The sequence below is a fragment of the Podarcis vaucheri genome (genome assembly GCF_965113315.1).
Source record: "Podarcis vaucheri genome assembly, chromosome: 5".
Classification (NCBI taxonomy): domain Eukaryota; kingdom Metazoa; phylum Chordata; class Lepidosauria; order Squamata; family Lacertidae; genus Podarcis; species Podarcis vaucheri.
The window spans coordinates 36,845,409-36,866,443 of NC_138763.1; the positions used below are offsets into that span (position 1 = coordinate 36,845,409).

The 21,035-nt window shown below is 44.2% G+C and overlaps 1 protein-coding gene and 1 long non-coding RNA gene across 3 annotated transcripts in view; one reads left to right on the forward strand and one right to left on the reverse strand.

The window, feature by feature from the left end:
- LOC309531939 (glypican-5-like) overlaps positions 1-21,035 on the forward strand; it is a 407,839-nt gene that overhangs the window by 353,462 nt on the left and 33,342 nt on the right. The gene's annotated exons all lie outside the window — the stretch shown is intronic.
- LOC309532063 overlaps positions 3,244-21,035 on the reverse strand; it is a 162,944-nt gene continuing 145,152 nt past the window's right edge. Inside the window, exon 3 of the long non-coding RNA XR_014219572.1 lies at positions 3,244-5,077. This is a non-coding gene — a long non-coding RNA (uncharacterized lncRNA). The remainder of the gene's footprint in view (positions 5,078-21,035) is intronic.

A 21,035-nucleotide genomic window follows, 5' to 3' on the forward strand; every position in this document is an offset into this window, starting at 1 on the left:
ATTTCTTACTACCAATATTCCTTGCGATTTTTACTTTGTATATGTTTGAGGGGTAGCATTTTATAATTGTTAAATAAACAACAGGGGGTGACAGTAAGAGGAGGCTGGGGTTTTGCAGGATGTCACAACAGGATACAATGGTTCCTCAACCCTGGAAAGAGTTGAATATCACTGGTCTAGACAATCCAGATACTGTAGCCACAGACTGGCCACCAAGGTAGTTTGCCTCTAGAAATACAAAGACTTTGCAACCCCTTTTCAAGACAAGAAATGTGGGTTTACTGGATGTGCAAGGGTGGAGTAGGGTTTTGGGAGTGCTTTTCTTCTAGAAAAAAAAAGGTGCCGGTACTGCATACCCTTGAGTATGCACAGAAAAATAGCACTGGGTTGTGGTAGCAAGCACATTGACCTAGTCTACATGTATTCAGTAGACTGTGGCAACAGGCCCCATGCTCACAGGCTTTGTGCACATGACTCTGCAGGGTTTTCTATCACCTAGACAAGTCTATACACGACAGCTTTTGCCCATGTGGGAGGTCAGTCACATCAGTCAAAAGTTGAACCAGTGGGAATGAAATTGGAATTAGAGATGCAGTTAAATGTTATATTCTTCCCATCAGCCATTGTAAGACTACGTATTGCCTCTTGTAAATCAGCCTTAATGCCACTTCCCAACAATTTTAATTCTAGTGCAGACTTGACTGTGACATAGGCTAGTACTGCACATGCTGCTGCCTTCTCTAATAGCACTGTGTGCTACTATGTTTTGCCAGTCTCTCTGTCCATGCATGTGTCTGTCACACTCATGCTTTGTTTGTGTGTTTCCCATAGGCTTTGGGTCAGCCACTGTGGAAGCAGAAGGCGGCACTAGATAGGCATTTGGTAGGATGTGGCAGGACTTCTCACACATTCGTCTCATGTGCTGCATCTCATTTTCCTTTCCAACCTAGAGAAGAACTCCTTAGGGAAATGATTCATAATACAACCCAGTGCTACTAGAAATCACCTAACAAGGTAATTACAAATAGGAGCAGCAACATCACTACATGCTCTCTTCCTAATAGATCATTAGCATGTCCAGAGCAGAGCCCCATTGTGAGTGTGGGTAGGGAAGCTGTCTTTCGTGGCCAGTTGTTTCTTGTTAAATTCCCTGGATTGGGAAATTGCCCAATAATTTTGCTCTTCATAATTCTGTGTAATGGTCTAAACCAGTGGTTCCCAGTTAACTAAGTACTGCGGACCCCCTGTTTTCAAAATATTTTGCAAAATTTTGCTATCTCTGTGGTAGCTTTTGTTATGTGAATGGTGGCCATGGATTTCCTGGATGGATTACACAGAGCCCCTGGGGTCTGCAGATCACCGGTTGAGAACCACTGGTCTAGACACTAGGAATAAAATGAGGCGGGGACTTCCATGTTCCTAAAACTATTATGTGTACCCTAAGTTACGAAACCAATTTTGGTCAAATCTTTCCCTCTTGTCTCCCCAGCCTGAGACTCTGAAAGAGCTTGTCACATTGGACCTTCCCATAATCACAGTAACTCGTGAGCTCCAAAACATTGTGGGTAATTAATTGGAAGGAAGCAGTACCTGAAAACAGCAGGTGGCTCGCTGCCTACACGTATTTCTAATATTAGTTTAACACCAGTATGTTTGTAAACGGTAAACAAATTCTGGTTAGATAAAAAACAGAGCAAACACCAACTGCTCACATACTCAGAGCCATCAGATAATATTTATTTGTTATTTTGGATATATTCATTAGTGAAAGGTATCATTTCACTACACAAAGGAATCGAGCCTGTCTACTGCAACTTCAGCCTCTGAGCATGGAGGGATCCCTCAGAGCACACAACAGAGTTCTGTTTTCCCGTTCTTGGTGTATATTCACAGATATAACCCCAGATCATTCCTGGGAATGGGAGGCCTGCGCAGGCCACCTATACCTCATGCCTATTTAGCTTGCCACTTCTAGCTTGGCCACAGAAAATGGAAGACACATAGGGTTCCTGCCCACCTTTAACGCCTGATTTCCTGAGTGGGCTTGCCAGGACAGGAGAGGGTAGGCTGGGCTCTACTTCACTGGATCAAACCCAAATTAAATAGCACAGCTACCAAATGGTTACATCTGGAGCTCTCTTGGAAATACAATTGATTGACTTAAGTGGGGCTAGCCTGTTTGTTTATGGTAGGGCAACACTGTATTTGCATATTGCTGTATTTTTGGCTTCCACTGCTTACAGACTTAAAGTAAATGTAATTTTCTAATAAATATTAATATGCATTTTAAAGAATATCTTTCTTCCCAATGTGAAGCTCATCTTCTTTTCATCACAGTGTGCTTATGATCTGAGCCAGCTCTGGTTGTTTTAATAATCATTTTTTACGATTCCTCAAGGCATACTGAACAGCAGAGATATGTCACTAGAGTCCTATATTAATACGCTTCCATAGTAATGATTAATTTAACGTCATGGAGATTATAAGAATTAAAAACACATAATCAATCATAAGAGGTTTATTGCACTGGTTGATGTATACAATCTATTAACCGGTCTTTTTGTTTTAATTGGATATTATTTGCTAATGTTTCTTGAAGGCATTCTTATTAATGGGTACAGTCAAAACCTCAGGAAGTCAAGTTGGAAAGCTCACGATAAAATTTAGCATACACGTTTCCTACATTTTACTAGCCCCTAAAAACCCACAACACAAACACAATTTTTAGATCATAAAAGATGAGCTTGTTTGTTCAAAAATGGTGCTAGAATTGGCTTTTAGTCTGGATTATACCAGAAAAAGCAGAAAATTGATGTACAATTGAGACTGTGCATTCTAGAAATTTAGGAATTGTATTCAGTCTTATATTCATGGTAGCTGATTGGAAAACATTCCTAGGTTTCCATCAGGTCTGCAGTTGACATTTCAAACAGGAATGGTGCTAATTGACAATAAAACTCTCTGCTTCCTCCTGGTGAGGAAGGCTGAAGCTTAAGTGGGAGCTGCTGTTTTAGCAATGAAGTAGATTAAACCGGGAGCTTATATAGGTGCTGGAGACTCCGCCCCTTCCTGCTCTAATTCAAGCAAATGTCTCCATATCCTTCCCCCAGCAGCCCCATGGACAGCTGACTGAGCATTCCAAGACTGGCTCTGAAGCTCCAGCCTGGGTCGCTATCTCCTCTGCTCCTGTGAAACTGGATGAGATGTGTGGGACTTAGAGGCCACCAGGAACCCAAGCAGCTCTGCAGTGGGGGGTGTCCAGATTCAGTGGCTCTTAGGATCATTGATAGTGTTGAGATCTGCTAGAGAGTCCTGATTACCTTGCTGCTCACCTGAGATGGTCTGGGCAGGGCTGAACCCTAACAAAAACTATGTGAAATCATAACCTTTGAGTGAGGGTCTGCATACCAGTGGTCACTCACAATAGGTTTATCTGCTAAACCTTAGGAATGTAGCAAAAGCAATGATTTCATATTTGTTTGTTGTGTTGTGTTTAGAGGATGAGGACAGGGGAATGATCACATAACGTGGGTGAGTGTGCTTTTAAGTGGTAATTTTTTTAGTGAAAGAATTAAAATCCTGAAAGGTACTGTACTGAAATGATTTCTAATACAAACAGGATCAGCAATAGCTTTTAAAGGATTGCTAAAGGACCAAAATGTGATTTAAACTGTAATAGATATTGATTTCTATATTAGTGTTTCTGCTCCTTGTATTGCATATCTGCTGCCATTTGCTAAAACAAGAATGACATTTTTCATGGTATTGACTGTAAAGTGAGCTGAATTGCAGTAGTCCTCTACTCTGCTTTAGATCTTGAAAATAATTTTATGCAAACAATAATGGTTAAGGTTCATAAGGCTGCATTCCCTGGGCTTTCAAACGATATACCAAGTATTCAAGAAATGTAGACAAAAAGACTGCGAGGAGCCTAATGAGCTATATCTTTGTGGGTATGAATTTCCCAGAAACAATATTAGCAAGTATTCCTTAACAATAATGCAAGTTACCAAAGCAGTCATCACAGGATGACAATAGGAATGGCAGTGAGATTCAGATTTAATGCAAACCTACCCAATTTACACTTCCCAAAACAGTATGCCAACAAAAAACAACAGCTATCCTTTGAAATCTGCACTTCTCTAAATTTTGTGATGCAGAAATCTTAACAAAAAAAATGTGTATCTTACGGGAAAGTGTGCATTAAAATGTATATATAAGGGAAAATGTCATGCAGAAATGCATTATACTAGGGAAGACTGTGCAAAAATGTGTATAGGAGCTCAAAACGGGGTGGGACTCAGCTTCAGGCATGCTTGCAGAAAACTGACTATCTAGACTTCTTTCAATCTGGTTTCAAAGCAGGCTTCGCTGCCCTGGTTGATTACTTTTGTTGGGAGTAATATAAGGGATTCCATTGAATTAAATGGAGAGGCCTGCTCACATTGTAGTTTTGGGTGTGCTTTGGAATACTGTACTTGTGTTCTGAGAAGGAATGCATCACATTATAGGTAGGTATCCCCATACGTTTTGTGATGGCTTTTTAGAAAGGATATGGGGGGAAAACATGATATGAAAAATAGGGGGAGATGGGATGGGGTTTGTGAGTTTCATAAAGATCTCCCCTACATGTTCCTCCTTAATCCCAACCCTGGTGGTGATGAATCTGAATCCCAAGCAGTTCTACTAACAATCATCAGCATTCTCTGAATGAAGAGAGGCTCAACAGTAGTGATGTGCAAGTCTCGTGCTTAAATTAATGATGTGCTGCTATCTCAGCCGCCATTGTTCACTTGATTCCAGCTGACCTTCACCCTACCCAATCTCCATCTCCTCCTTACCATTACAATTGTAAAATTAGCCCGTTATATATTCTGATAAACAAATGGATAGGTCATACAAACCACAGTCTCTTGTCCTTTAGTCATGGACTCAGCCATTAAACCCAGATGCACTCTGCTTTTCTGCGGCTGTGCGTATTAAAGATGTCTATGTTTCCAAAGAGATTTATTGAAGCTCAACGTCCCCCCAAATGGCCTTGTGTTTTCATGTCAGAAGCTGTTATTTTTGAGCATGCCTGTGGGGTTAAAGGGGAGAGAATTAGAAGTTTGAGACAGTGTTTGTTTAAATTCCTGATGAATTATACAAAGTCTGCATGTTTATCAGAAGACTTGTCATTTTGGTAAGACAGAATGATGGGAACAAACACATTTAGTGAAGAATCCCACGTCAAAAGGAATGCAATTAATCTTCACTAAACCATTCTCTCATGTGTTTTTACCAGAATGAGACAAACACGCTGTATAGGCCTTTAACAATTCTAGAGACAAGGACAGTGCTAGGAATCCAAGATAACTTTTCCTTATCAGAAGGCTTTTCAAGTAACTGTAGATTATTTTGCGCCATGCCGTGCAGTTAAATGTCAAAGGATACATTTAGACAAAAGGTAACTGATACAGAAACGATTATTGGGGTCTTCAGCAGAATCTTTTGAAATGAGGCTGTATTTCTACTTTAATTTAGGTCACATAAATAGTTCTGCCTTCCCCTGCATACTTGTCTGCTTATGCTATGTGTGTAGCCTTCTAAAAACCAAAACAATAGCAAAGGTAATCTGTTGAGCCATGTACTGTGTATGTTGTCCAGCTTATCGGTAAATTTCAAAACAAATGATACAGTCCAATGATTTGTTCTTCCAAGTTTATAATGCTGGTGAATTTTACAAAGAGATAACTTCCCCTGCCACTGCTTTCATGTTCAGACAGTAAAAACAGGGGAAATGTTTATTTGCATTATTCAATTTAAAATATCAAAACAGGGGACTGTTTAGTAGTCCTCAAAACTGAGTTGAGAACCCAGGAGAATATGCACACTGTAATCCGAAGTTGGGACACGGGTGGCCTAAACCACCGAGCCTAGGGCTTGCCGATCGGAAGGTCGGCGGTTCAAATTCCCACGACGGGGAAGCTCCCGTTACTTGGTCCCAGCTCCTGCCAACCTAGCAGTTCAAAAGCCCATCAAAGTGCAAGTAGATAAATAGGTACTGCTCCAGCGGGAAGGTAAAGGGCATTTCCATGCACTGCTCTGGTTTCGCCAGAAGCGGCTTAGTCATGCTAGCCTTATGACCCGGAAAAACTGTCTGCGGACAAACGCTGGCTCCCTCGACCAGTAAAGCGAGATGAGCGCCACAACCACAGAGTTGTCTGTGACTGGACTTAACTGTCAGGGGTCCTTTACCTTTTCCTTTTAAATCTGAAGTTACAACTGCCTGCTGTCAAAAGGTGTCTGTGGATGATGAGCAAAGAATGCAAGCTTAACTTGAAGTGAAAAATGGGGAGATGTTCTTTAGTACCTAATTAAGAGGCAATAACACTGCATAAGTGTTATCCTCCATGCAATCATTTGGAGGAAGAGAACAGTGCTGTATTTGCTGACCCCACCCCTGCCATCATCTACACTCCTGGTTCCACAGCTGTTCATGTATTGGGAGAAGGGCTGCAAGAGGGATCCTGCCCTAGAAACTTTAGAATCTAAATCATGGCGGAAGCTTACATGTGTAGAAAAGTCTCCCTTCTTTTCCCAGCATATGGATGGCAGGGAGTGTAGAGGACCCGATCACAAAGATGATAATGGCCAAATATGGCTAATTTAAATGAGTGGGTAGACAAGAGCAAAAATCTCTGCATTCTTCCCCAAAGCAGTTGAACCATTTTTTGTTTCCATCAACCCTGTAAGTTTATTTCCAAAAGTCATCTCCACTGCTTTATGTTTACTTCTTCTCTGAAATGTTATGCAACAGTCAGATACATGAGACTTCTGGTTTATTGAGATATCTCTGTTTCTGGTACAATAATTACTATTCGACAGATAAGATATTTAAGCTGGCAGGTCTCATGTGTACTAAATATAGGAACAGCACATTCTTAAACAAAGTAAATACGGTAAGCCTGCAACTTAACATGCATTTAACCTGTGCACATTCAACTTTATGTGTGTGGCAATAACTAATTAATTCATTGTGGAGGGATGGTGTTCTGGGGGAAATGACATTGGCAATCCCCCTCACCATTGAACCCAATGGGTTTTAACTATATGTGATTTTGGCTTTTGACATGATTCCCAGTACATAACTCCCACATAAGTTGTGAGCTTGCTGTATAGCAATAGCAAAACACATATTGGGTACCACCCAGAAGTCTAAGAAGAGGTTGTCATGCCCAGGGGCCCTGCTACTGATCTTATTCAAATTCTCAGTTGCACAAGGGTATACCTTCAGCAGTAATGAAGAAATAGGTTTAAAAGAGGAGGCATCCCAAAGCTATAGGGAACCCTGGGGTCCCCTGGTGTGGGTTATGGAGGCATCAGACACTGATCCTGACACTCCTCCAGGACCTAGTCACACAGAGCCTGTTGAGGTGGAACCCAACAAGGCAGAAATTCCTGGGCCAGAAGCCCCTACAGACGACCCCAATTCTTTCTCTCATTGACCTTGCAAGCTCATACTCACACATAGTAAAAGTGAGAAGACATAACCAAACAGTGCTGGAATGAAAAGCTTCAATCACAAGGTCTGCACTATAAACATCTTATCCCCACCATGAGAGGATGGAGCTGCAGAAAGTTATCCAGGCTTTGATTACACACATATCCAGGACCAGTCCATTTTTCTGCAGAAATAGAGTCATGTATAATCTGCTTTCATTTCCAAATTCCCATTTGTGCCTAATGCAGCACACAGAGCAATCTAGTGGGCAGTCTACTCTTCAACAGCAACACACTCAGATCATGATTACCATTCATTTAGCTCAGCAGATTACAAATGAAAAGTACAAATTATGGCATGCCATCTCTCTCTCTCCTATTTGAAAAGACCTCATTCTCTCTTGACTGAAAAGGGAGGGCAATCATGAGAAAGTTAGCTTTTTGACACTCCTTACCATCTCTAATATATACCTTGAGGAGCAGGTGTTTTACAAACACAGCTGTATTTTTGGTAGGGTATGTTCTATTTTGGGACGTGGGTGGCGCTGTGGTCTAAACCACTGAGCCTCTTGGGCTTCCCGATTGAAAGGTCAGTGGTTCAAATCCCCATGACAGGGTGAGCTCCCGTTGCTCGGCCCCAGCTCCTGCCAACCTAGCAGTTCGAAAGCCCACCAAAAAGTGCAAGAGTCGTCTGCAACTAGACTTAACTGCCAGGGGCCCTTTAACTGTTTTTTATGTTCTATCTGGGGGTTAATATCAGGGCTGGTCAACTGAGGCAAGGGTAAGTGACTGCTTCGGGTGGCAGGATGCATAGGGGCAGCATTTCTGACTTCCAAGGAATGCATTGCCTACTGCTGCTGCCACGGTGGCAGCAACTGCTGTGGCACACTCCTTGGAAGCCTGATGCGCCACCTCCTCAGCAACCCCTGCCCAATGCCACATCCACAGCAGCTTCTTGGTGAATAGGAGGCTCTCCTGGTCTCCTCCCACCCTTGGGAGGACATGGTTTTGCACCCACCCAGCATGATTCAGAGTGGGCTGCTTTCCCTCCTGCAACAGGCTTTGCTTCCCACTTTAACCACCAGGTAAGGTTGATTGGATCCCCTCCTTGTTCCCAATGTAGATCTTCACACACCCCTTCTTCCCTGTTTTGGGGGGGGGGAGCCACTTTGTGGTTTTGTGCCACTTATATGTGTTCCAGTGCTCAGGTGAGCAATCACTTTGGGTTAGCAGTGCAGCCAGGAACTAACACAACCGAACAGCGGCAGCCTCTGTGATAAGGAGAGCTCCAAACTGGGCCTAATAAATCAAGAAAATATCTGCTGCCATACATCAATTCCCAGGTTGTATATTACATGACTCACACAAGTGGGCCTCTTGCATGAGCTTCACGAAAGAGAAAATAAAGAGGGGAGTATAAGATGTGAATTGGCTGGTAGGACCAGTTCATGGGATCAGAAACTGCCTGGCTTTCCTTTTGGGTAGAGTTTCCTGATTCAAGTATCTTTACAACAGCTCAAAGTGGATGGGCATTGCCATCAAATAGCGTGCACCCGCCACATCTTGTGATTGAGTAAGTGGGGCAGGGCCAATGTATTGCTCTGATTTTCCTTGTTTTACTTGACAACAAGAGACTTGTTGTCTGGGCAGCCAGGACCTCCACACACACTGTCCAGGCTTGTGCCCCAAGTAGGTCACTTTGGTGCTGCCAATGCAATGGTTTGCCTTAACCCCTGGAATCCATTGTTTCTCATGACATTAAGCCAACATGCTTATGGAGATGCAGGCCTGAACTATTCAAGGAATAGCCTTGTTATGATGTGTGTTTGTGCATGGTGGGCGCATTCCCTTTCATTTCCCCCCAGATACATATATATATATAGTATACCAGAAAAGCAAAGGAACCGACTGAGCTATTTTAATAAAATCAAACTCTCATTGCTGCAATAAATAATGAATGTCACAGTGGGGCTCATCAGCTACAGCTGTAGCTCTGTTTGCCGTTTCATTTTCTCTATTGATGTAGTATTGATGCTAATGCTATTTCCCGTTTACGGATCATGCCTGCACTGTTTTGGTAATCGGCAATTAGCAAAGTGTACCTCGTGTTCTCTGACTGCAACACGAATCACGTCCCTTTAATCTCCAGGGTGTAGCGACGGAATTATTGCTACTTCTAATGTGAATCATTGTTCCGTTTAAAATGAAAAGGAGCTACAGAGGGAACAATTGGTGTCGGGGCAAAACACTGATAAGTTCATTCCAAATGAATACTACTCATCCAACCTGGTTTGCTCTAGAGAGAAACTGTAGATAAAGGGCAAAATATAATCCCTGTTATCAAATGGTAATTATATTCACAAGTACCTGCCTGTTCTCGTTGTCAGCAATTACAGGACAATGCATAATATAGTAGAAGCAATATCACAGTCTCTAAAGGCACGAGAAATTCAACCTCCTGTTTCTTTGGGTGGAGATACAGGTGGTGATGTTCTGCAGCCTTTCTCTAGCTACAAAACATGACTGGACATCCACACTATTGATGGGGATATTAGGTGCTTTTGGAAGCAGGTAAAACATCAGGACACTGGTCCTCAAACTCTTTGCCCCCATGGAGCACTTGAAAATTGCTGAGGATCTTGATGGACCACAATATTTTTTCTGTATGTTGTAGCCATTTTAAAGCACTATGTAGATGCTGCATGTTTTTTAATTGCATGTCTACAGGCATGCTGTGGACCACCTGGATAAAACTTGTGGACCATCTGTGGTCTCCTGCATTAGGAGTAACAATATTAAGCGATAAAACCTGAGGAATTTATACAGTTGGGCTGAGCAGCCAATTCTATCCAGGTTTGGCTTCAATGATACATAAATATAAGTCCACTCGATCCCATTCTGTCCTGTTGCTTCCAGTGCTGTACCATTCCATCTCACTGTATGCACATGAAGCATAGCAAAGAATGTGTGATGTGGATAGAAAAGAACAGATCTACTGTTAACCATTATAAGTACATAAACTGTCCCTGCATAATCAAATATAAATTCGCAGTAGCCTCTGGTGTTTCATTCCATCAGCTGGTGACCAATCATTATTAATAGTGATCCCCCCTTCTGTAATACCCTCTGAGAGCCCTGTAGATAGGTGGGGGAGAAATATAAATGGACTGAAAGTGCTGACTAGTGTGGCATTCCCTCCCCTTATAATGGCAAGGCACACTAAAGAGAAACAATCTGCCTCCAGAATTCCTGGGAATTGTAATTTCTTAGGGCATTGAGAGTTGTTACAAGGTAAAGGTAAAGGTACCCCTGACCCTTAGGTCCAGTCACGGACGACTCTGGGGTTGCGGTGCTCATCTCGCTTTACTGGCCGAGGGAGCCAGTGTTTGTCCGCAGACAGCTTACGGGTCGTTTGGCCAGCATGACTAAGCCACTTCTGGTGAACCAGAGCAGCACACGGAAACGCTGTTTACCTTCCTGTCAGAGTGGTACCTATTTATCTACTTGCACTTTGACGTGCTTTCGAACTGGCAGGAGCTGGGACTGAACAATGGGAGCTCACCCCATCGCAGGGATTCGAACTGCCTACGTTCCAATCGGCAAGCCCTAGGCTCAGTGGTTTAGACCGCAGCGCCACCCCCGTCCCACATTGAGAGTTGTTAGGAGATTCCTATTCCATTCACAGAGCTACAGTTCCCATATTTCCATGGGAAGGGGGATTGGTTCTTAAACCACTCTGGGAATTGTAGCTTTATAAGGAATAAGAGGAATAAGAGGAAGAGGAATGCCTAATAATGCTCAGCATGCTTCACAAACTACAGCTCCCAGGATTTTGTTGCCTGGGGGGGGAGTCATAACAGTTAAAGTGGTATAATAGTGCTTTAAATGTTTGGTTTGGATGTGACCCAGACCAGTGATGGGACTTTTTGTTCTAACAGGCAGAAGCAACATCATCCTGCCTTGTCTCCTGGGCTGCCTGGCTCATTACACAACAAGAGCAAGGGAGATGACGTATGTGAAAGGAGGGGCTTCAGTATGAACATGCCCTGCTGAAATATGGCAGTCCCAATTTAAACTAGGCACATGGGAGTTACATTGGGCCTTGCAGCTCACCTGTACCACTGTCATGCTATTCTTGGTAATATCATTTTGTTGTTGTTTAGTTGTTTAGTCGTGTCCGACTCTTCGTGACCCCATGGAGCAGAGCACGCCAGGCACTTCTGTCTTCCACTGCCTCCCGCAGTTTGGTCAAACTCATGCTGGTAGCTTTGAGAACACTATCCAACCATCTTGTCCTCTGTCGTCCCCTTCTCCTTGTGCCCTCCATCTTTCCCAACATCAAGGTCTTTTCCAGGGAGTCTTCTCTTCTCATGAGGCGGCCAAAGTATTGGAGCCTCAGCTTCAGGATCTGTCCTTCCAGTGAGCACTCAGGGCTGATTTCCTTCAGAATGGATAGGTTTGATCTTCTTGCAGTCCATGGAACTCTCAAGAGTCTCCTCCAGCACCATAATTCAAAAGCATCAATTCTTCAACGATCAGCCTTCTTTATGGTCCAGCTTTCACTTCCATAGATCACTACTGGGAAAACCATAGCTTTAAGTATACGGACCTTTGTTGGTAAGGTGATGTCTCTACTTTTTTAAGATGCTGTCTAGGTTTGTCATTGCTTTTCTCCAAGAAGCAGGCGTCTTTTAATTTCGTGGCTGCTGTCACCATCTGCAGTGATCATTGAGCCCAAGAAAGTAAAATCTCTCACTGCCTCCATTTCTTCCCCTTCTATTTGCCAGGAGGTGATGGGACCAGTGGCCATGATCTTCGGTTTTTTGATGTTGAGCTTCAAACCATATTTTGCACTCTCCTCTTTCACCCTCAATAAAAGGTTCTTTAATTCCTCCTCACTTTCTGCCATCAAGGTTGTGTCATCTGCATATCTGAGATTGTTGATATTTCTTCCAGCGATCTTAATTCCGGCTTGGGATTCATCCAGCCCAGCCTTTTGCATGATGAATTCTGCATATAAGTTAAATAAGCAGGGAGACAATATACAGCCTTGTCGTACTCCTTTCCCAATTTTGAACCAATCAGTTGTTCCATATCCAGTTCTAACTTGTAGCTTCTTGTCCCACATAGAGATTTCTCAGGAGACAGATGAGGTGATCAGGCACTCCCATTTCTTTAAGAACTTGCCATAGTTTGCTGTGGTCGACACAGTCAAAGGCTTTTGCATAGTCAATGAAGCAGAAGTAGATGTCTTTCTGGAACTCTCGAGCTTTCTCCATAATCCAGTGCATGTTTGCAATTTGGTCTCTGGTTCCTCTGCCTCTTCTAATATCATTACTGTAGTCTCAAACAAAAACATCCCCTAATTGTGAGAAAGAGGGTTTACAAATTCAGAGCAGGGCTCCCATGGACTCTAAGAAGGACTTTCCTTAGTAGTAAATGGTGCTATTTCCTGTAAGTGGTTATGGGATCTGACTACTTCTCCTCTCTTCATCACAATGTGAGTTTCCAAGCTCCCCTTGGGAGCTCCTGAGGGGGCAGGGAATCTCACAGTGCAGCTATGTTGCATCCTGCAGATTGTGTTGCCATGGGACACAGTGGAGGCTGCTAAGTTGGAATGCTTGTTGTAAGGATGGGGTTGAAAGGGCCAAATATCTTTTTAAAAAAGAGTGCCCAGATTTCAGTTGAGAAAGAAGCTTGATTCTACAACACTGTACTGTTCCAACATGCCACCTCAACCTTGGAGTGTGCTAAGGGTAATGCACATTTGTCATATGGACTCAGCTAAATTGGTAAAGAAAATGTGCTGTATATGTGTTGTATATGCATTATAACACTGTGGCACCAAATGGCGCTGTGGAGTTCTGTTTTTGCCAACACAATTTCTCATACAAAATTTACAACACATTTGACTGAAACACTTATTTGGTGTCTAGATCCGTGGTTCCCAACATGGGGCACACGCCCCACAGCGGGGCAATTTGATTTTTAAGGGGGGACAATTCGAGAATGAGTTATTAACAGTGAATGGCCTTTTAGGCTTCCTCCACATGAACAGGAGTTCACTTTTTGAATATTAAGAAATATACAGTGGTACCTCGGGTTAAGAACACAGGTGCGCTGTGGGTTAAACCACAGAGTCTAGGACTTGCCGATCAGAAGGTCGGCGATTCAAATCCCCACGACGGGGTGAGCTCCAAGCACGTCAAAGTGCAAGTAGATACATAGGTACCACTCTGGCGGGGAAGTAAACGGCGTTTCCGTGTGTTGCTCTGGTTCGCCAGAAGCAGCTTAGTCATGCTGGCCACATGACCCGAAAGCTGTACGCTGGCTCCCTCGGCCATTAAAGCGAGATAAGCGCCGCAACCTCAGAGTCGGTCACGACTGGACCTAATGGTCAGGGGTCCCTTTACCTTTACCTTTACCTCGGGTTAAGAACTTAATTCGTTCTGGAGGTCTGTTCTTAACCTGAAACTGTTCTTAACCTGAAGCACTACTTTAGCTAATGGGGCCTCCTGCTGCTGCCGCGCCGCCGGAGCACGATTTCTGTTCTCATCCTGAAGCAAAGTTCTTAACCCGAGGTACTATTTCTGGGTTAGTGGAGTCTGTAACCTGAAGCGTCTGTAACCTGAAGCGTATGTAACCCGAGGTAGAAGAAGAAGAAGAAGAGTTTGGATTTGATATCCCGCTTTATCACTACCCGAAGGAGTCTCAAAGCGGCTAACATTCTCCATTCCCTTCCTCCCCCACAACAAACACTCTGTGAGGTGAGTGGGGCTGAGAGACTTCAAAGAAGTGTGACTGGCCCAAGGTCACTCAGCAGCTGCATGTGGAGGAGCGGAGACGCGAACCTGGTTCCCCAGATGGGCTGCAGACATCTCTCTCATGTGCTTCCAGTTATGGGATGGAGCCCAGGACAAGCAGTAGAGCGTTCTACATTCTACCGTGAATGTCCAGGGAAGACCTAGAGAGCCGCTGCTAGCCAGTCTACGGAAGCGGCTGGGACAATGATCTGACTTAGTACAAGGCAGCTTCATATAGGATGTTATGCATGCAAATCCCAGCCACCAGCTGTGAAAAAAAGGTGCGCCACTGCCCTAAAGAGTGACGCAATGCCATATGTACATTCCTTTGGCTCCTTGTGGAGAGATGCTGTGGCTTGGCCTCATCACTGAAATGAGCCTTTGAGGTACCATCTGTTATTGAATATACCGTTCAAAAGGGAACATGCGCTTAATAACATGGAAAAGTAGTTGCATAATAGCCAGTCTCACTCGGTTCTGGACAGCAGGAGCAAAATAGCATGTTCTAGCTTAGACTTAGCTACTGAACAGAAATGGCATGCCATTCCGTGCTTTTAAAGACTTATAGTTAACAACAACAAAAACAAAAACAGCAACCATTAAATCAAGATCATAAAGTTTTACAAATTGTTTTCAGCTGGATCTTGCTGTGCTTTTTATACTAATTGAAATTAATGGGACTCCTTCCTCCAGGCACATTCTTTAATTACAGGGCTGGGCCCAAGACGTTTTGTTGCCTGAGGTAGAGCATCAAAAGCCCTCACCCCAGTTGAAGGTATGCAGTTCTCAAGGCCAGACGAGCTATGTTGGCACCTGAGGCAGAAAATCTCACAAACACTTCTCCCCCTCCCTGGTGATTGAAATACAATAACAAACTAAATGATTAGCATATTAAATAACTTTAAAATATCAGAAGCGTGGTCCACAGTAACTCAAGAGCAGGGTTTTCAGTGTGGCTGCCCCATTCTGTGGAACAACATCCCTGTTGATATATGACAGGCTCCTGCTATCTGCACTTTCCAGAAACAACTTGAAGACATGTTGGTTTTGATAAGCTTTTCCAGCATGATGAAAAGGTCTCTGCCTGAGGTATAAAAACCAATACAGTGGTACCTCGGGTTACATACGCTTCAGGTTACATACGCTTCAGGTTACAGACTCCGCTAACCCAGAAATAGTGCTTCAGGTTAAGAACTTTGCTTCAGGATGAGAACAGAAATCGTGCTCCAGCGGCGCAACAGCCGCAGGAGGCCCCATTAGCTAAAGTGGTGCTTCGGGTTAAGAACAGTTTCAGGTTAAGAACAGACCTCCGGAACGAATTAAGTACTTAACCTGAGGTACCACTGTACAAAATAAATACCTGTCTTAAGTTAATTTTTTGTACTGTTTTAAAAATGATTTTTCAGTGTTTTATACTACGTTTGTAAATCATGTGGTACGTGTAGAAGGTGCTTCATGCATTTAAGATTAAGTTATTCAGAAAGAACTTCCAAGAGCAATAAGTGGATAACTGACCCATTGCATATCTGAGCAGGCTTTGCCTTGATTAGTCATCTAAACGTGCTTGAACAGGGCTTAAGAAACAAAGGCATTCCTACAAAGATGTGGATCATGGCCTTCTTCCCACTCTCTATTGGTTGCACCTGTATCCAGACAAGTGCCTTGTGGGAGCCTGGTCAGATTGTGAGGGTAACAGACTGGAACTTTGGAACAAGGTGCTAATATCACTCTGTTAAAAAAAAGAATATTATGATTGTACAAAGGCAAAAGGAAATTGATTTGCACAGCCAACCTAAACCTACAGTGACAACTGATGTGGTGAATACTGACCTTTTTTTGGGGGGGAGAATCTCTGCAACACTCATTCCATCTGAAGCTTACTTAACTGCTGTGCCTTAGAATGTGCCCAAATAGAATTAGAGACTCTAGTTGGGGCACACAATTTTTCTCCAGTGTTTCATTCTGACTTTATTGCTTGCTTTGGTTTTATTTTCTGACAGGCCTTTTAAAAAAATGATCTAAACACAAGCACCATTAAAAGAAATAAATTTCAGTAGCTATAAAACAAGCTTGCATTTTTAATCGCAGCAGCTTAAATGCTGTTACCAGGACATAATTATAAACAATCCATATGCTAAAGGCAGTTTATGTAAACTAAGGCTCATATATATTAACTTAATCAGCTAGATGTAGATCTTGAAACTAAGCAAACTTACCTGGGAAGCACTGAAGCTTGTTTAAGGTCAGAGCATTAGATTTTATTTACAGCATTTTCCAAAAACACATCATTAAATGTAAAAAGACAACCATGCCTGGCATTTAAGTTACTAATGTCCCCAGACTTCCCTAATGTCAATTTCCCTCCTCCCCTTTGCAAGGAAGGTTAGGGAGAAGTGGGGGGGGGGGAGATTTCAAGAAATGAATTGTCAGGCAAAGATTTGAAATAAATCTGCTAATATCATCATGTTGTTATATGTTGCTAGCTATACTTTTTCCAATGGTGAGCGCGCGCACACACATATACATATACAGTGGTACCTCAGGATATGAACAGGATTCGTTCCGGAGCCCCGTTCCCATCTAAAAGCAAACATAACTAGTGACGGCACATCTGCGCACACGTGCGTCACTTTTCGCCATTTCCACGCATGCGCATGACGTCATTTTGCGTGTCTGCGCATGCGCAAGCAGCGAAACCCGGAAGTAACGTGCTCCGTTACTTCCAGGTTGCCGCGGAGCACAACTCAAATGCACTCAACCCGAAGCACATTCAACTTGAGGTATGACTCTCTCTCTCTCTCTCTCTGTGTGTGAATATATATATATATATATATATATATGCTTTCGACACGTCCCGCCTGCCAGACATCTGGAAATTAGCCCTCCCCACAAAAACCGACACCAGAACCAGAGGCACACAGAACGCCGTCACCAATCAACCACACCAGACCCAAACCCAGACCCTCTCCACAGACATATTACAGACTCCATCCAGTAGCCAAACTATAGTGGCACCTCCGGATGCTGCACCCCCCTGCAATCCCTACACAGATCTGGCTGGCACAAGGCACAAAACCACAGCTCGCCCCTATACACGAAGCCAAGCCAGAGCACAACTAAATGCAGCACAGCCATCTTCTCAGAAAAACTCTTCACAAGCTCAAGAGGTCAAGACACAAAAGCTTTAGCAACTAATCTACACTTAATGACCCACCCAGTGGTATTTAGAATATCACTCATGAAATCACTCAAGATATCCCTCAAGTAATTAAAGAACAAAAGAAGAAAAGGCACACTAATCTAGGAACTTCCTCTCTGCCCAGAACGTTGGAGGCTATACACCACACCCCTCAACAGTATTTATAGGAACTCAAACATCAGATTCTGCTCTGTTCCAGTAACAAGAAGCCGAAAGCACCAGCCTGAAGATGACGAGTGAGACCTCGTCGAAACGTCGCACAGACACCCCGACTCTTACACGGGAAGACACCCGAAGACACCAAAACCTGCATATATATATATATATATACACACACACACACACACACACACACACACACACACAGTAGTACCTCGGGTTAAGTACTTAATTCATTCCGGAGGTCCGTACTTAACCTGAAACTGTTCTTAACCTGAAGCACCACTTTAGCTAATGGGGCCTCCCGCTGCTGCTGCGACGCCGGAGAACAATTTCTGTTCTCATCCTGAAGCAAAGTTCTTAACCTGAAGTACTATTTCTGGGTTAGCGGAGTGTGTAACCTGAAGTGTATGTAACCTGAAGCGTATGTAATCCGAGGTACCACTTTATATATATATATGAATGTTCAAGTAATATGTTGTGCCCCAGAGCTCAATACTCTGTAAGGAATGTGTTGGTTCCATCATCTGTTTCACTTTCACATATGTTAAATGAGCTAAGGTCAATGATAATATTTATCTTTTGGTCATATTTCAGTAGTAGAACATCTGCCTTGCATACAGAAGGGCCCGAGTTCAGTCCCTAGCAGCTCCATGTATGGCCGGGAGAGACTCCTGTCAGAAGTTCTGGAAAGGTCCTGTCAGCCAGTGTTGAAAATACTGAGCTAAATGGACCAGTGGTCTGACTCAGTATAAGGCAGCTTCCCCCTTTCCTGATTTGTCTATTTAATGTGGAACACAAGTCCTCTGGGCTATGCCACATTTATGTTCTATAAAGTACCGTATTTTTCGCCCTATAGGACGCACCGGCCCATAGGACGCACCTAGATTTGGGGGGGGGGGGATAAAGGGGAAAAATTATTTTTCCCCCCCCAGGCACGGGGCTGGGGAAACTCGGGCTTTGGCAGCTTTGGCATCGCTCTGGGAGCTTGCGGGGCTGGAGGAGGGGAAAGCGGAGCTTCCCCCTCCCCCAGCCCCCAGAACGGGACCCAGAGCCATGTGGAAGCTGCGTGCAGCTTTGGCATCGCTCTGGGAGCTTGCGGGGCTGGAGGAGGGGAAAGCCCTCTGCCAGCCTTCTCCCGCTGTCCCCCGAGTTTGCGGGGCTGGCGACGGGGCTCTCCTGAAGCCTGGAGAGCAAGAGGGGTCGGTGCGCACCAACCCCTCTCGCTCTCCAGGCTTCAGCGAAAGCCTGCATTCGCCCCATAGGACGCACACACATTTCCCCTTCATTTTTGGAGGGGAAAAAGTGCGTCCTATAGGGCGAAAAATACAGTAACTAGCACATTTGTGATAGTATACAGCATAACACATTTTTGTACTTGGTACATAGGCAAAGGTAAAGGGACCCCTGACCATTAGGTCCAGTCGTGACCAACTCTGGGGTTGCGGTGCTCATCTCGCTTTATTGGCCGAGGGAGCCGACGTTTGTCCGCAGACAGCTTCCAGGTCATGTGGCCGGCATGACTAAGCCATTTCTGGCAAACCAGAGCAGGGCACGGAAACGCCGTTTACCTTCCCACCAAAGTGGTACCTATTTATTTACTTGCACTTTGACGTGCTTTCGAACTGCTAGGATGGCAGGAGCAGGGATTGAGCAACGGGAGCTCACCCCGTCGCAGGGATTCGAACCACCAACCTTCTGATCGGCAAGACCTAGGCTCTGTGGTTTAACCCATAGCGCCACCCGCGTATCCTTTACCTGCCTCCCCAGAAGCTCATTGACTTCAATGGAAATTACACCCAGTTAAGTGTATAAGATTGCAGCCTTAATTTCCTCACTTCCTCTTTTTACCTCTGCCTTTTCTTGCTTATTGTTTTTTAAAGCAATTACAAGCAAACCTTTGCTTTCAATTACACATGGCTTCAAGGAACATTCAAAGTTATTCAGAGCATCTCAAACCTGGTTAAAAGGAGTCACATCTCTGATCGTGTAATATAGACTTCCTGCAAAGTCTGGGAATTTTCTCATGGGTATCAAAAGCAAACCGAAAATAACTCCCCCCATCTGTTTTAATTTTGCAGACTCCCTTCAGAACTGTGAACTAAATTGTCCTTTCAGCGTTACCTAGGGTAAATCTAGGAATATTTCCTACAAGCTTGTGGCAGAGACATGTCAGTGCAATTTGGCTTGATGGTAAATGGTAAAAACTTTCTGGCCAAGGAAAAAAGTGCTTAATTGTAGCAAGTAATCTCCTAGCAAATTAACCTAGATTCAAAGTGACGTTCCTGGCATCTGTTATTCTGCAGCAGGGGAAGGAATTTCTAGAGAAAAGGAGGAAAATAAAAATAAACGACTAAAGGAAAAGATATATATGCCCCTGAGAAGACAACAGATGACTAATGCCCTTGTCTGACATTGCAAATTTGTTTCTATGAGTTCTTCAGAAAGAAAATCACTACCACCACAAGGTCCAAATGTCACATACTTCCTGTGATTGTGACATGTTGTAATTTCTACCCACAAAAATCTTAATTTTACTATAATGTTAGCAATTGGACACTCTGATAACACGTTTTCAAATTTATTTAGCACTACTAGAAGCTGGGCGGACGCGGGTGGCGCTGTGGGTAAAAGCCTCAGCGCCTAGGGCTTGCCGATCGTAAGGTCGGCGGTTCGAATCCCCACGGCGGGGTGCGCTCCCGCTGCTCGGTCCCAGCGCCTGCCAACCTAGCAGTTCGAAAGCACCTCCGGGTGCAAGTAGATAAATCGGTACCGCTTACCAGCGGGAAGGTAAACGGCGTTCCGTGTGCTGCGCTGGCTCGCCAGATGCAGCTTTGTCACGCTGGCCACGTGACCCGGAAGTGTCTCCGGACAGCGCTGGCCCCCGGCCTATAGATGTGAGATGGGCGCACAAACCCCAGAGTCTGTCAAGACTGGCCCGTTCGGGCAGGGGTACCTTTACCTTTACCTTTACTAGAAGCTGGGGAGGACACGGGTGGCGCTGTGGGTTAAATCACTTTGTCGGTTGGGCTTGCTGATCGAAAGGTCGGCGGTTCAAATCTCCACGATGGGGTGAGCGCCCGTTGCTCAGTCCCAGCTCCTGCCAACCTAGCAGTTCGAAAGCACGCCCCAAAAGTGCAAGTAGATAAATAGGTACTGCTCCGGCGGGAAGGTAAACTGCATTTCCGTGCGCTGCTCTGGTTTCGCCAGAAGTGGCTTAGTCATGCTGGCCACATGACCTGGAAAAACCATCTGCGGAAGCGGACAAACACCGGCTCCCTCGGCCTGTAAAGCGAGATTAGCCCTACAACCCCAGAGTTGTTCGCGACCAGACTTAATTGTCAGGGGTCCCTTTACCTTTACCTTACTAGAAGGTGGAGGAGGCAGGTGAA